The 15,494-nt window shown below is 42.0% G+C and overlaps 1 protein-coding gene across 1 annotated transcript in view; it reads left to right on the forward strand.

The window, feature by feature from the left end:
* The first annotated feature begins 1,338 nt into the window (after positions 1-1,338).
* LOC144521344 (monocarboxylate transporter 1-like) overlaps positions 1,339-15,494 on the forward strand; it is a 29,094-nt gene continuing 14,938 nt past the window's right edge. Inside the window, exon 1 of the mRNA XM_078255887.1 lies at positions 1,339-1,481. The gene's annotated coding sequence lies outside the window, so the exon portion shown is untranslated. The remainder of the gene's footprint in view (positions 1,482-15,494) is intronic.

The raw sequence follows: 15,494 nt of genomic DNA on the forward strand, positions 1-15,494 counted from the left end.
TGTTACGGGTTTAAGAGCATGCGGTTTGGTTTTTTTAGCGGAGGATGAGGAATGTTAATTCAATGTACTGTGCTTTAGCTTGAGAGTGGCTTGTTGTATGCTGTGGGTGTGTATTCTTTTGAAAATGCGGACACATTACACTATACCTACACAGGATATCTTTAGCGGAGATTACCTTAACAGATGTTAGTGGTGAAAAGGGCCAGAGAGTGGGCGTCACTTTAACACTTTCTACAGTTGTAATGAAATTGCAAGTACGGTTTTTTAAATGTGTCTCTTTCTGCAACAACACTTCAATTTGTGCAAGGATCTTCCCGCTTGCACAAATGAAGAGGAAGGATTTCAACACAATATTTTTTTGACAATGTTGACATGTGTCCACAGGGTGTGTGGACACATCAAACGATAGATGCAATGAAATGAAATGGACCTGCAAAGAAATACTGGCTTCTGACGCTTACAAAGTGTCCCAACACAATGTCTGTGCCAGAGAGGTGGCACAATAATAGCCTATATATAGTTCCACATTAATATATTAAATCATGTAAACTCATATGTCTCTGTATTGAGTATTTACCTTGCAACCCTTTAAGCACATTTTCCTGATAATACTTAGTACATTTGCTCAAGTACAACTTGTACTTCACTTGAGTATTTCCATTTCATGCTACTTTATACTACTCCACTACATTTTAGAGGCAAATGTACTTTTTACTCTACTACATTTATTTGACAGTTTTAGTTACTTTGCTAAATTAATATTATTAGTATTAAATATAAATCAACTAATGATGCGTTATTATTATTATTATGGATAATGCCATCCAGCAGTAGGCTATATAAAGTAGTTAGATATAGCCCCACCTCCTTTATCAGCTGTTACATTAAAGTTAAATACACTTATTATATGATTCTGAAATGGGCTTTTCTGCATAATTAGTGCTTTTGGTACTCTAAGTATAGGTTGATGCTAACTTTTGTACTTTTACTTTAGTAAGTTGAATGCAAATGTACAGTAAGTTTGTAAAAAATAAGCAAAACTATTATTTTATGCAACTCTTCAATATCATACCTGCGTAAGCAAATCTCTTACGTGTTCATATTTAACGTAATGTTATTTTTGTTACTTTTATTTTTTTCTTTCCCTCCTAATGCATATTTCTGACATGAATCATACTTTTATGTCAATTGACATAAGTACGAAATTAAAAAAAGTCATAAAATATATATTTATATCGCTAAACCGGCGTCCCTCTCCACCATATACACGCACGTGCGTTTAATCATTCTTCTACTGCCGCTCACGCTCTCGTACGCATGCGCGCTGGTTGCAGTGTCATCATCATCATCATCCTCCTAGAAGTTGCTTAGTCTGTGGTTGGTACCCCGAGCTGCTGCTGCTGGACCAACGTGTAGCCATTGTCAAGCAAGGACACCCCGGGAGACACTCACTCACAGCCGAACTACCGACTACAACCCCGGTGAGTGAACGAGTGTGTGGTGGACTAACCATCGAGACAAAGATACTGTTGTTGAAAAAAAAACGTTTTTTTTTTCTGTTGACTTAACATCTCAACGTGTGCTGAATACCTCGCTTGTAAGTTGTAAATTAGCTAGCTCAGCCCTCCATTAGCTTCGCCAGTGTATCGTCTATCTCTGCTTCCGCTGTCGTTATCATTTGATCTCATTACGACAGGGCGCATATGATTTAAAATAAACCTGCCGTCTTTATAGGGCAGTTTTCCACCGACGTAACGTTAGTTCCATTCACCGTGGCGTGATGTTGGCGCTATTTTTACATTCATAAGTGAAGTCAGTGAGTGTCTGTCCGCATCTGATCTCCCGGTGCTGTGCTGTTTGGCAGCCCCAGCCACTCAGTGGGGTCGGCACAAAGCCAGAACCGCCAGCCTATAGACACAGAGGAGAGGTGTTCTTGGGCTTTGACTTCCACTTGCAGTGCATTTGACCGCAGCGGCCTGTTGTGTTCTCTATTAGCACAAAGCTGAGTGAGTTTCACATGCTGACTCTTTTGAGGGTGCCGTGGCAAGTCTCTAGCAGTATTGTCAGACTTTTAATGCTCAGAGCATGGTACACAAGACAAAGGTTGGTTTGTAGTATGCACACCAATGCTAAGCTGTTCTCTCTCTTTACACCCCCCCTGGGTGGTTTCTTTCACTTAGTGTTTTCCATGCCTTTGTCCTCAAGACAATAGCTATCAGCCAGGGGTGAGAATCCTCTGATGACATCCAGGTGGGAGTTAATGCAAATAGGTCAAGATTCATTCATTCATTCAAGGCTCCATTGTAAAGGATTCAGGATGATACAAATACAAGGGAAGTGTAACATAATTACATATGTCTGGTCGAGTGTGATTTCATTCAAAGGTTACATTGTAAGGGAAATATTACAGCAACCGTCCATGTCAACGTCCCTCACAATGGTCAGAGTTCAATGGAAAGATCACAAAACGGCCACACGCGCTGCCTCCCGTGCAGTCCCCATTGTCCCCCCCCCCCAAAAAACAGCCAGAGTTGCTTGTTGTCTATTAACCGAGGGATATTCTCTGAAAGTGAGTGATTGCTGTCCTGTTCCATTTGTGTGCTGGCAGGGTGACCTGTGCAAAGTACAAGCATAGGAGCTGGATTCATGCAAGCATCCACCCTGCTTTCCAAAGATAGCTTTGGTGAGTGCATGACAGTACCAGCGCCAGGGGTTTGTCCCCTGATCTCTGACTTCTCTGGAGGGCGTACAGCTAATTATTTCTTCTAACATCACTTGTAGATGGCAGAGTAGTTAAATCAATGTGTTGATTGTGTTTTTTTTTATATTTGGCAGATCTGAAGTGAAGTGTTATGTAATAGAGTAGGGGTTTTACAAGTAGCGGTTACTAATGCAGCTGCTTCAATACTGACCTATCCAGTTGTTGTTGTTGTTTTCCTTGCGCTTGCCTACTCGGGATATGTGTTGACACCCAATCTTGACTGTAGGCCGACAATACACCCACATTGTGCAATCTTGATTTGCATGATCTTTACTGCTATTCCTTGCCAGGGAAAGCTCAAAGGCGTCCTGACAACATAATTGTCCATTCACCAATGCTGACTTGATGGCTACCTAGTTTACTACCGTTGTGAGTGATTGTTGGCAGGGTGGTGGGGTCACATGGGCAGTATTTGAAATGGGGATGCATCAGTGAATGATTAAAGAGGTGGTCTGTAGATTTTCGAGATTAGAGATTCTGCAGAAAATCAAGCTTGTGAACGAGGAATGTTGATTGAACCTGAGGCTTTGTTTAAGGGACAACAAATATGTGAAGACATGTCAGTGGTGTGCTGGTGTTTCCTCTTACTGTAACCGGTAATCAGACTTATCGGTCGTTTTGAGGCGGTGTGAAAGTCCCGTACAGTAAACATCCCTGCCTCTTATCGCTGCTACATTTCACCATTTTTATTTAGATTGGGGAGGAGGAATGAGCCCTCAAACCATAGTTTTTACTTGACAGAGTGCTTCCATTATAGACTTATACCGCGTTCTATTTACCTCGCAACTCGGAAGCCGGAGCTGGGAATGACGTCATACCCGGGTTGAATGCGTTGTATTTAAAAGTCAGATTTTCATTGTTTTCATTAGCTCTAGCCCGGTTAGCTATTGTTAGCAATACCAGTTGATATCAACGCATTACGCCGTTTTTTTGTGCATGCAAACAGCGTAACAGCATGTCCACAGATAGAAGTTGAACATGCCTGTGTGAGCGACTGATTTAGTGACACAAATAAGACAGAAGTGCTTATAACGTTATGTTACTGCAGCTTTTCACAACTGTTGATACAGGGGGCAGCCACCTTGTCTGTTGTGTGGAGGGCGCCAGTTTACATGCTGAAGTGCAAAATGAAAAGTAATACTATGTCGGAAGTACCTAAATACAAATAACCTGAATTAAAAAAAAAACAACCAAACTTTCTGTTCAGACACATCTACTGTATGTGCATGCATACTTGCGTTTGGGTAGCCTACACAAGTTATTTGCATGACCACAAGGCAAAACTGACGTGTGCGTGCGCATTACAGGCCAGGCACAACTGCACATGTTTGAGCTAGCAAGGATGTACGACTGTATGTGCACACGTTTTGAAGTGCACTCACTCAGGGTTACGTGTGTGTGTGTGTGTGTGTGTGTGTGTGTGTGTGTGGGAATTAACATTTGTTCTTGCCTGCGAGGTTGAAGTGGTCATTGGTGCCAAGATAAGAAGTATTTCATTACCACTAGGGATGGGGAGAGAGAGAGAGCTTATTCCGTTCTTCGTAGTGAGTTTCTACCAATCTGGTGATGTGTGACATGCTGGTTCCAATATCTATCTCAATGAACTTGCAGATCCCTTGGGTAATTTTCTCTGCTCGTTGTGCATCGCAGCTCCTCCGTGCTAATGCCGAGATGATGCTAGGTTGAGACTGAGAGCAGGATGCGCCGCCGACATTAACCAGGGTCGGATGCACTTTGTTTAAGTGGTACATCATTTGAGTCGCAGCCGTGTTGTACTTATACACGGCGTTGCAGTGTTTGCAGTGAACTAAGTCGTTTTTTAAATCAATATGGTCCCACGCCACACTTCGCCGTGGCCCCTTCATGATTACTTTTGAAATCGAAACAGAAACTCGCAGGTAACTGAGTAGCCTATGACACCCCCGGGTGGTAAAATGGTTAATTGCTGCCACACAGTGAAATTCATTTCATTGCTTTAAGACTCGCACTACGCAACGCAACCATCATTAGTTTAATCGATAACAAATTAACGTGATCGACAAAATTCTTAAGGATCAATTATCGATCGTCGATTAAGCATGCCCATCCCTAATTACCACTTAGTTGTGGAGAACAAATGTATAATAATTTTGTTAATGGGTCTTTTGTATGTCTTTTTTGAGGTTCAGTGTGCAAAACATGCTTTGTGTTGTGTTCTCTAATTATCCCTCGTGTCTTTTTTTATATGTATTCATTTGTGTGTTTTACAGTTTAGTTACACGAATAAAGATATTTTACAGAGTCACGATGACAGTATTTGTCCTGGAGTTGAACCCTACAATGGTCAGGTCAGTCAATTGTCCCAGGAAAAAAAAAAAAACTAAAAAAATAAGGCTTTTGGCAAATTTTTTAAAGTTCTAACATTTCATCTGCTGAAACTATTTCTTCTTGTTTAATACGAGATTTCAGGTAACTCTGTAATTCCTTCAACACACTTTAGTAAAGGGAGCGTTTGTTTCTGCAGAATGAATGGCCTCATTGATAACTCCTTTAGGAGTTGTCCTGCTTTGCTGGGACCCACACAGACAGACACCTAACTGAGCTCCAGCACAGAGCAGTGGAACATCAGGGGAGATGGCAACATAAATCCAATCCCACTGGGGAAGCCTGCTTCCCATTAAGCCCAGGTTGCATTCCTCCTCCCCCCCCTCCCCCCCCCTTTTTCCCCTTTAACAACTCTGCGCAACTGATGTGTGTCCTGTCTGCCTCTGACATTCAAAACTCCTACAAAGTTGTTTACTGTTGCTAAACCTGTCAAGCTTTCTGTTGTCACACAGCACATACCGTTTACTTTATGTGACAACAGTGGCAGACTTACTACTCACAGTAAATAATGGCTCCTTGAATTCAGAGGTCAACAAAAGCAGACGGCCATTTTGATTTTTGTTGGCCGGTACTAGCATATTATATCGGCAATAGCTAGCTAATTAAGCTAACATTAAGCTAAGTAAACAATATTGTTCTTGTATTACAGCATAGAGCTAGTTAGTCCTAGTAATATAACTAACGTTATATAAATACACGCTAACATTTGCAGCTTACATTCTAGCAAACAAACGGTATTTAATCCATTGCTTACAGTGTTGCTCTTGTGTTTTTGGTTTTTGGGGCGGTTAAGTTAAAAGACACTACCCTCCAAACAGTTTAAACTCTGCAAACGCGGTATCTTTCTTCCTACAACAGCCCCATGCACACCTCTCCAGCATGTCGGTTAATTCAAAGCTTGGCAGGCCTAGTTATGTTTGCTAAGCTGTGATTGGACGATCGCTGTTGGTGGGATCTTCAATTACATTTAGGATCACTGTCTGTACAAACTGAATGTTCTTACCTTGTTGAATGTCCCATATCATTTTTTCTTTCTTTCCTTGGAAGCATAAGTCTATCCTGTTCCGTTTTTAATGCTGCTAAATTTGGCTTCACTGTGCAACATGGATAACTATATCTGGTTATGACCTACCTCCCCTCCCTATTCCCCCTGCCCCATGAGTTATTGAGAGGGCTGGTTTTTCCATGTCAGTCTGGACTCTGGACGACCTTTCTACTAGGTTCGTAGACAACTCCTGGTCCTGAGTAAGTCCCTGACAAGATTGCAGGTTGGTCCAATGTGCTTTAATCTAGGTATAATGAAATCTAAAAATGATTCAATCAACAAATTGATTCATTAATCAACTGTTTTAGCACATCCCCCATCCCACACAACATATATAAATATAGCCTAGAGAAGTCAACTTTCAGCATTGTGGAGTTTGGAGCTGTAATAAGAATTGAGCATGCAACTGAGAGTAGTATTAGTAGAAATACTACTACAACCTCCCTTCTGCTCGCTCACATCCCTTATTCTGGCCCTCTCCGTGACTTCTGCTGCATCTGCTAAAGCCTTGCTAAGCTCGCATTGCAATGAACTCTCAGGTGGACTGAACTCACTGTCCCTGCTTCACATGTCGGCCAATACAAAAATACACTATGGTCGGCGTTGCCAGCCAGAATAGCAGTTAAATCGAGAGGTACGTGACTACGCTGTTAAGAGTTTTTTGGATGACTGCCGGGGGGATATAAAGAGGGGAGCAACAATCTGAGCTGTGAGAGGGTTGAGAGTGCCAATAGTCATGGTGTTTTGGGTATTAAGTTGCTCTTTAAGTTGGATTTTATAATTGTGAATGTGTCCTAATAATGGGTTATTTGGTTGCACTGAAGTGTAGACAGTGGAAAGGGTTTTATGACGGATAGTCTTTAAAATTCTGATTGACACCAATTCAACTGACAGGTCACATGACAGCCTTTTTATATAAGCTTTTATAAGACCTTAGATTTCAGCACCAGTTTGTCAAGAATAATATAGGGACACATTATACTCATACCAGTCCAGACTCTGGGTTTGGCTCCAAGTCTCTCATTGAAATAATTTCATTTAAGCTTTATTTCATCATTATAACTGGAGTATTCCTGGCACACATTCTGGTACACCATCGCTAATAAATTCACACCATACAGGATACATGAGAAGTGAAATAATCGCCTGTATGGGTGTGCTTGTGTTTGCCCTATTTCCTTGTGTGACCTAAAAAGAGGTTGCATGAATGTGCGTGACCAGACCACTGAGACCAGCAGTGACATTGCTTCTTTAGGAACAGTGAGCACATTGCTTGTGAGGCATAACGAAGAGAGGAACTTGAATATTGTAGCGTCATCCAGCATCCTGTGTTTGTAATTTGTGCTTCTCCATTTATTAAACTGCAGTGGTGATGGCGCAGTGGATATGACACATGCCTTTGGTGTGGGAGATCTGGGTTTAATTCCCACTGTGATACATCAACCAATGTGTCCCTGAGCAAGGCGTGTGGCCTCTGACGTATGTAGCAATTGTAAGTCTCTTTGGATAAAAGCGTCGGCTAAATGACATGTAATAACAGTAACAGTTTGTAAAATGAATATTCAGACTAGCTTTTTTTTTTTTTTTAACAGATTATTTGTTTTGAATGCTCTTCAGTTCACCATGGCCACGTCCACACGTACGAAAACAATCTATTTTTCCCCCCGTCTTCCCTGGAACCGTGTCAAAAACAAATGTGTGTCCAAACGGATCCATTTGTAAAAGACTCATCACGCTACTTCATATTCCAGGCCTATAGGTTAGCTGTTTCTGCTACAGAAATTCACCAAAAACGTCACTTCCACTTCCGTTCATAACATGACTAGACTTTAATAACTTTCACCACTGCTCATTTTATAAAGGCCGCCGCAAGAAAATGTCTTTGTTTACATTGTATAATGTGCTGTTGGATTGCTTTTTTATTTTGCAATTCTGTCTGTTATCGGACATGATTGCAGCGCGCTAGCTAGCAGAGCTTAACATCGGCAGTCAAACATCAATGAGCCAATGTCTTTTTGATAATCTACACGTTTTTTTCTTCTTGCCTTTCTACAATAAGCCGTGCTAAAAGTTACTATAATCCGTTCAAGGAGTTGATAAGCAGACAGATTAGCTAGCTAGTTGATAAGTTGTCGACTTTCACTTTTATAAGCAGCTAACGTTAACGTTTACGTCCCTGCTGGAGCGGTCAGCTACTTTAGCGATGTTTAACGTTGGCTACATAACGTTAGCAATATGTCTTGTGTGTAGAATCCAGGACCAGCAGAGCAGAGGGAAAGTGTCAGGGAGCAGAGACAAAGTATTTAGATGAAGTGAGCTGGTTTGACCATGGAGATGGGATACGGTTAGCTTCACCGCAGTGGTGTCAGTGGCCGTGCACTAGCTAGGTCGAAGGCTAGGAGGTCGAGGGGTGTGGCGATGACGTCATCGATATGCACGTACGCGGCTTCACCGTCCAAACGAAGCCAAAATGGGAGCCGTTTTTTAGAATTTTTTTTTTTTTTCACCCTGGGACCAGGTTTTAAAAAAAAAAAAGTGCGTTTTCAGGCGGTGCGTTTACGGGATTCGTTTGGACGATCGGCCCAAACGATGCAAAACATGTGCGTTTGCATCAAAAAGCGTCTCTGTGTGGAGCGCCCCTAAGACAAACCTTCCATTTTATGTTCGTCCGAGTTGCAAGTTGTGTTGTCTGCAGATTATTTTCTTGATTCATTGTTGGGTCTATAAAATGTAAAACTGTAAAATGTTTTGAAGCATTGGCGGTAACTCCCTTGAGGAAAGTATGTTTTGTATTCAAGTGAATGCAGTCTGGTCCTGAGTGTTCCATGTCAGAACTAAAGGATGACTGGCTGCAATGTTCCTACTCCTGTAGTCATCACATTCCTCCTCTGTGCAGGAAGGCCGTGCTGCAGCAAGGTTACAGGACGTTATTTGATGCTTAGCATACTGCTGCTTTGGTTAGCACTGATGTGTACGTCACGGCCACTTTTGGGATTTGCTTCTGTCTTTTAGATGAACTCTGAACAAAGTTTTGAGCACATTGAGGTATGTCCCACCCCCTCCCCCTCCTTAAAGTGTAGCTCCAGTGGAACAAATCCAAGGTTTAGTCAAGCAGAGCTCCAGTGGCGCCTGGAAAGACAAATGAGTGTTTGCACTAGGGATAGACCGATTATCGGGCCATTTTTTGGCTGTTTGCAGATTATCTGTATCTGCGTATTATTTGCCTGATAACCGATAAAAGTTAATTCAATAAAAAGTGGTCTAACTTTGGCTCGGCTCCAGCTCGGTGTCTGTCCCTCTGCTTCGGTTTCACCCACCACTGAGTCTGACTTAATGTCCCGCCCACAACCCTATCTGGCTCTCTGTTACTGGGTATTTTGCTGAAAGATTCAAATGTATTAAATAATTGCTTAAAGCATTTAAACAAAGTTTTGTGTTGGGTTTTTGGAACATTCCAAAATCTTAATTTTGACTTTAAAGATTTTTCATTTTCACTGTATATCCCTATCAGTTCCAAATATCTGTTATGGGTTTCATTAACTACTAATAATCGGTAGCGGCCTTGAAAAACCAGTATCTGACGATCCCTAGTTTGCACCAGCATGTGAGAGTATGCATACTGTGTAGCTGTGTGTCAGTAACACCGTTGAAGGAAGAGCTATGTGGCAATCCCCTCTGTGTAGAGCTGGTCCGATACCATTTTTTGCTTTCCGATACCTGAACTTACGTATCGGCCGATACCGAGTACCGATCCGATACCAGTGTGTTATGTTTTAACAACTGTATACTACTATCCCTGTATGGATGCGATATGATTTCTATATCTTTGTTGTCGGCCTGGCTCAGGTTAAACTCTTTGTGAAACATGAACAAACACAAACGATGAACGCCCCAGAACTTTCTTTTATTATCCAGTTGTCAGTTATAACGGAACAAGAACATAAATAAACTACTTTAAAAGTAGATTTTCTTTCGGGCTTTATTACATGGTATCGGATCGGTGCATAAACTCCAGTACTTCCCGATACCAGCATTTTAGGCAGTATCGGAGCCGGTATTGGAACAACTCTATCTGTGAGCAACATGAGAGGGCCGGCAAGCCTTTGCCAGTTGTACATTCTGGCCCCTGGATTCCTTAGTAGTGTGGCATTTAGTTGGGTTTAATTGCCTCCTTCCAAGATTTCAAGGTTGGGCAATTGTTTCTGTAGAGGAACAGAAAATGATGTTATGTCTATCCTGCCTTACTAACCATTAACAGTAACATTGTCTGCTGAATAAATGCACAAAACCATACACACACCTCACACAGATGGCCTGCATTGATTTCTGTGACGGTGGTGTGGTTTTTGACCAGTTTGACGCTCATTTACTTGCCAACAGAAGTTCCCGATTCTGGCCGTCTCTCCAGTTAGACATTTTCTTTGGGTTCTTTGTGTGGGTCACCCTCGGCTGTTTGTTTTCTTCCGGTTTGCGCCAGCCGCATGATAGAAACGTCATCAACACGCCCACTCGCTTGCTGTGAATTCTCACACTTTGGGCTCAATCGGAGATTACACAGACAGCTGGCAGGTTAAAAACAGGTTGACAGACAGGTTGATGTCTGCTCTAACCGATTCGGACATTTGCTTTCTCACATACATCTCCGCCTGGTAATGTCTAGATACTTTTTAGGTTTGCAGTGCATGTGTGAAGAAGAAGAAGACCTACTTTCAATGATCCCCAAGGGGAAATTACATTTCTTATACATACTGTTGTTACATTACACACATACACTGTTCATGTCGAGGTATGTGCCCTGTGCTAACCGGGTTGCTAATGTGAATGTGTGTTTACTGAAACAAACAGATTTGAGGAAGTGGAACCGCCAGTATGCTCGTGTTGTGCAAATTATCGACTGGGCCGACTGTTTCTGACGTTTGACTGTTTTGTTGGTCTTAGGTGCTACACACGTCATTTGTTGACTATAGTCAGGAGTCTTTGACCTGGATTACTGGGTACATAAAATAAAAGATGCAAAGGCCATCTAAATCAGTTATTGCCAAGTAGATTTTCACACACAAGGAATTTTCTTGGGTGTTTTGGTGCAATAAACTATAATACAAATAAATGTATGAAAAGCAAGTACTGCACAAGTCAAGACACATGGATATAAAATAGGAGGGTTGACATTAACAATATGAAAAAATATATAAATGATACATTATCTGTTTTTTTTGTTGTTTTTTTTTAAATGAAAGAGCTGCACAGTTGACCAAGGACTGTGCAAAAGCATCAAAAGTTATTGTGAAAACTGTAGTTGGGAGTAGCTATATGCTAAGTTTAGATAACTCATCCTAAGTTGATGGTGAAGTCTGTTGTTTCTCTGGGTTGAAGCCTCCCAGGCATACCACACAAACAAGACATTCGCGGCATGATTCATGCTTAAACTTGAATGGCATTAAGTTTAATTATGCCTTAGGGCAGTAGTTCAAACCGAGAGTGTCCGGGGTGAGATGGATCTTTGAGTATGCTCTCAGCTTTTGTAAGGCAGCGAGCGCTATAAAGATCATCCAATATTTCCAATATTGCATCAGTTCTTTTAGTCATGATGAACCTTTCACAATTCATGCAGTATTTCATTGTGAGTTTCAGATCCTCTGTTTTTGGATTAGTTTTGTGTGTGCAGAAGAGTACAGATCTGTTTTGGGTGTAGTAATGTAACCCATCTGCTAAGCTCATAAGACAAAGTGCGCCACATGTTGGCAGTCTACAGAGTGCAGATCAACAGGCCTGTATCTCTACTTAAACAGTCTTCCTCTTGAGGAAGAGTCTTGAAGTGGAGTTCAGTCACATATGTGGTAACTCGCACACTTACCCAACGCAACATGCAGGCTGTTTGGTGCGTTTGGGTGTGTGAGTGGAATCAAAAAGCGTGTCTCTCAGTGAATTTCCCATAGTCCACTCCAGTTCAGAATTCCTAACCTTAATCACGGAATAAACTCTGCCCCCGCTAATATCAGGAAAAACGAGTACACTCTTGGGAAATGCAACATGAATCTTGAGGGAAGAGCAGAGACGCTACATTTCACAGAAAAGACCCCATATTTCATAAGTGGGGCTACTGTTTAGACTTGGGAAAGACTAGGGGAAACCCTGATACATGAGTTACCCTGGCTTTGTCATTTGGTGCTGGGCAGGACGGTTGCATGCTTTTTGTTGTGATTGGCTGCCTACAGTTTTATACAGGAGCTGTTGCCAGAGTCATGGGACTCAACCATACAGTGTGTGTAGGCTGAAAGAAAATCACCGGTTAGTGAACAACCGGGTTATACCAGTTCTCCCTGTGTACGTCAGAGTACGGGCTTATCTGCTAATGTAAGCTACCGACCGTTGCCTTGAAACCATCCAGAAAATAGGCGGTACCGTAGGGTGATTTAACCTCACCGCTCATTTTACACACAGTTTAACAACAAAACAAAATGCTGAGTGAACATTAGGCTACTAGCTACATTTTTCATCTTGGTTTTGAGCGGTATGCACCCCCACTAACCTGGAAAACCGCTTTAAATCAGTAACGTTACTACAGCGTGTCGGAGGAATACACATAATCTCCTGCAGTTGCGAGTCAGAGGCAGAGGGGCCGTCTGCCCTATTTCTGATACCGTGGCGCTGGAAATTTTACCGTGGCGGACCGCCACTATGCTATCAACATGGAGGAAACGCTGCACAACGTTGACAGCCCCGAACACGGACAATCAGTTTAGCCATCGGCAATGTCCGCTGCTTCCTCGGCGGGGAGTAAAACCGATGGACTGCAGGCTCCATGCTGCCGATGGCCCGCTGATTCGGGCATCGCTGTTTTGGTGTGTGTGTGTGTGTGTGTGTGTGTGATGAGCATCAGCTGCCTGGATGCACTGGGGACCCCAGAGCTGAGTTAACCAGTTACTGTACTAGAACAGGCTGGCTGTGTAATAATTGGCTGAGCGTGGTTGTTTACAGCATGATCCAGACTAAATGACATGTAGAAGAGCAAGACGCCTGGCTGTTCATTAGTTATTCCAAGGGCATTGAATCCCCTCTCAGTACTTTTAGGTTGTACAGTTATGTAATCGACGCCATTTTATTTTTCCTCTTTATCTTCCCCTACAATGACAGCATTGTTCTGCTTTTTCTTTCAAATATAGTCTCACTATAAAGATTTGGTAGGAAGTCTTTATGTGGTTTGTAGATTTGTATCCTAGAGTCCATTTGAGGTAAACGGCCAGAAACGGTTGGCAGCCCAAACAGTTAGCGGAGTTGAAGTGAGTGCCGACCAACGTTACTTTAAAAAAGTAGTGTTTGCGCGTTACTTCTTAAAAAAGTAATCCGTTACTTTACTTAGTTACCCCCTATGGAAAGTAACTTTTTACTTTACTCGTTACTTTTACATTACTTTTAAAAGCAGGGGTCTCTGGCTGAGACTGAAGTTAATTATACAAAAACTATCTTTGACCATAAAGCCAATCTCTTTATCAGTGAAGTGTCTGAACTCCACTGCAGACTGGATTCTCTACTCACAGAGTGACGGCTGATTCATTATGAAGGAGTCCAGCGCGGGTTGAATGCACATCAGCAGGTCATCGACGTTACACGGTGTTGGTGTATACTATGTAATGTCTGTATCGACTTGTACCGGGGTCCGTGCATTGTCGTAGACACATGCAGCCTCTTTTCTGGAAACCCTTGCGTGTCCGTGCAACCGACCCAAGTCCACAGCGGTCCGCCGCGTGTGTGTATGAGGCCATCTCCACCGCATCCATCTGTGAGGTTGTCAGCGCTGTGTCTGCCTGGCTCAGAGCGCCGTCCAGCAAAAAGCCACGAAGCTTAAAAAGCTCTCAAAAGTTAGCGTTGGCTGCTTCTCTCTTGCCGTGATTGCTCTGCTACCAGCCTCTGTCACGTCCCGTGTGGAGCCTGTGAGCGCGCAGGCGAGAAGGCAGTGTCGCTGTCAAATCTGTCCCTGAGAAAAGTAACGTTGCGCCGAATTGAAAAAGGAACTACGTTTCGTTACCAAATAGTTAAGTTACTGTAAAGCGTTACACCCAACACTGGTGCCGACCATAAATAGCATGGTTATGTGCGGCCTAAAATGTGAGGGGGGGGAAGAGAACATTTAGATGGACACATGCATTGAAGAAGCCCAGGGATATCCCGCTGTTTTGGCAATTGTGAATGCATATCACTAAATCAAATGCTGCGGTTAGGTCAGCACACATACAACAGTTTGGTTACCAGCTGCTTGGAACTGCAGGCTGTGAGATGAGGTTGAGCTGACAGTCTTCTGTTAGTAGTTAGTAGTCTTCATGGGCCGTTTGTTGTTTTTTTACATGCAGTTTACACTCTAATAATCATTTTTAGTGAGTTCTGCCATAGAATGCAGTGCTCAAATCAAAATCCGAGACTATTTCTTCAGAGTACCATGATCTTATTTGCTAAATTCCTTCCTCCTTTTTTATTTTTTTTATTTTTTTTAAATCTCTACAATGAAAGAACTGCTTCATCAGTTCCCCCTCGGTCAGTCGACACTAGCAGGTATTTTGTTACCTTGCGGCGTTACAAATTGCACCTTTTTTTTATTTTAGAAGGGAAGTAGTTAGAGCCTTAGTCTACTAACGATTAGTCGATCTACAGAAAATGAATCGGCCACAGTTTGAACAATAATCCATGTACCATTTGTTTTTTTTCAAAATAAAACAAACTCAAAAAACAAATAAATGACTTGTTTCCCCAATATTCATTTCCAAAACCAAAAAGGAAAGAACGGATAACAACTCGTTTTTCCCATTTACAATTTTGTGCTCAAATGAAAAATGGGGGGGGGGGAAATGGATAACGAGCGTTTCACCCCGTTTCGTCCAATTTTTATATTTTCATTTGACGCAATATGCCTGACCCGGTTGTGTCACATTTTCGGAAAGGTGTTGCAGCCTTGAATGGCAGGGATAGATAACAACTATCAACCATTTATTGTTTTGGGATTGTAAATAAAAAAAATATTTTCACTGGAAATATATTTTGCTTAATTTCGAAAGTTACTTTATTATCTGTATCTATTATCAGTAGGACAAAATTCACCCTTGAAGAAGTCGTCTGTACATAAAGGGAGCCTGTTGATGTTATGTCTGTGTTTTCTTGCATGTACAGGGTCAAGTAAAACTTCCTGCCATGATCCACTCTGATTTGGTCCCACATGCCATTGTTGACAACTGCTTTCCTGTAATAGAAAATGTGTAGATTATATGGATACATATGTGGATATAATACATTCAAATTCATATGTAGCACATACTGGTTGTAATGTAAATACTG

This window comes from Sander vitreus, chromosome 7 (genome assembly GCF_031162955.1).
Source record: "Sander vitreus isolate 19-12246 chromosome 7, sanVit1, whole genome shotgun sequence".
Classification (NCBI taxonomy): domain Eukaryota; kingdom Metazoa; phylum Chordata; class Actinopteri; order Perciformes; family Percidae; genus Sander; species Sander vitreus.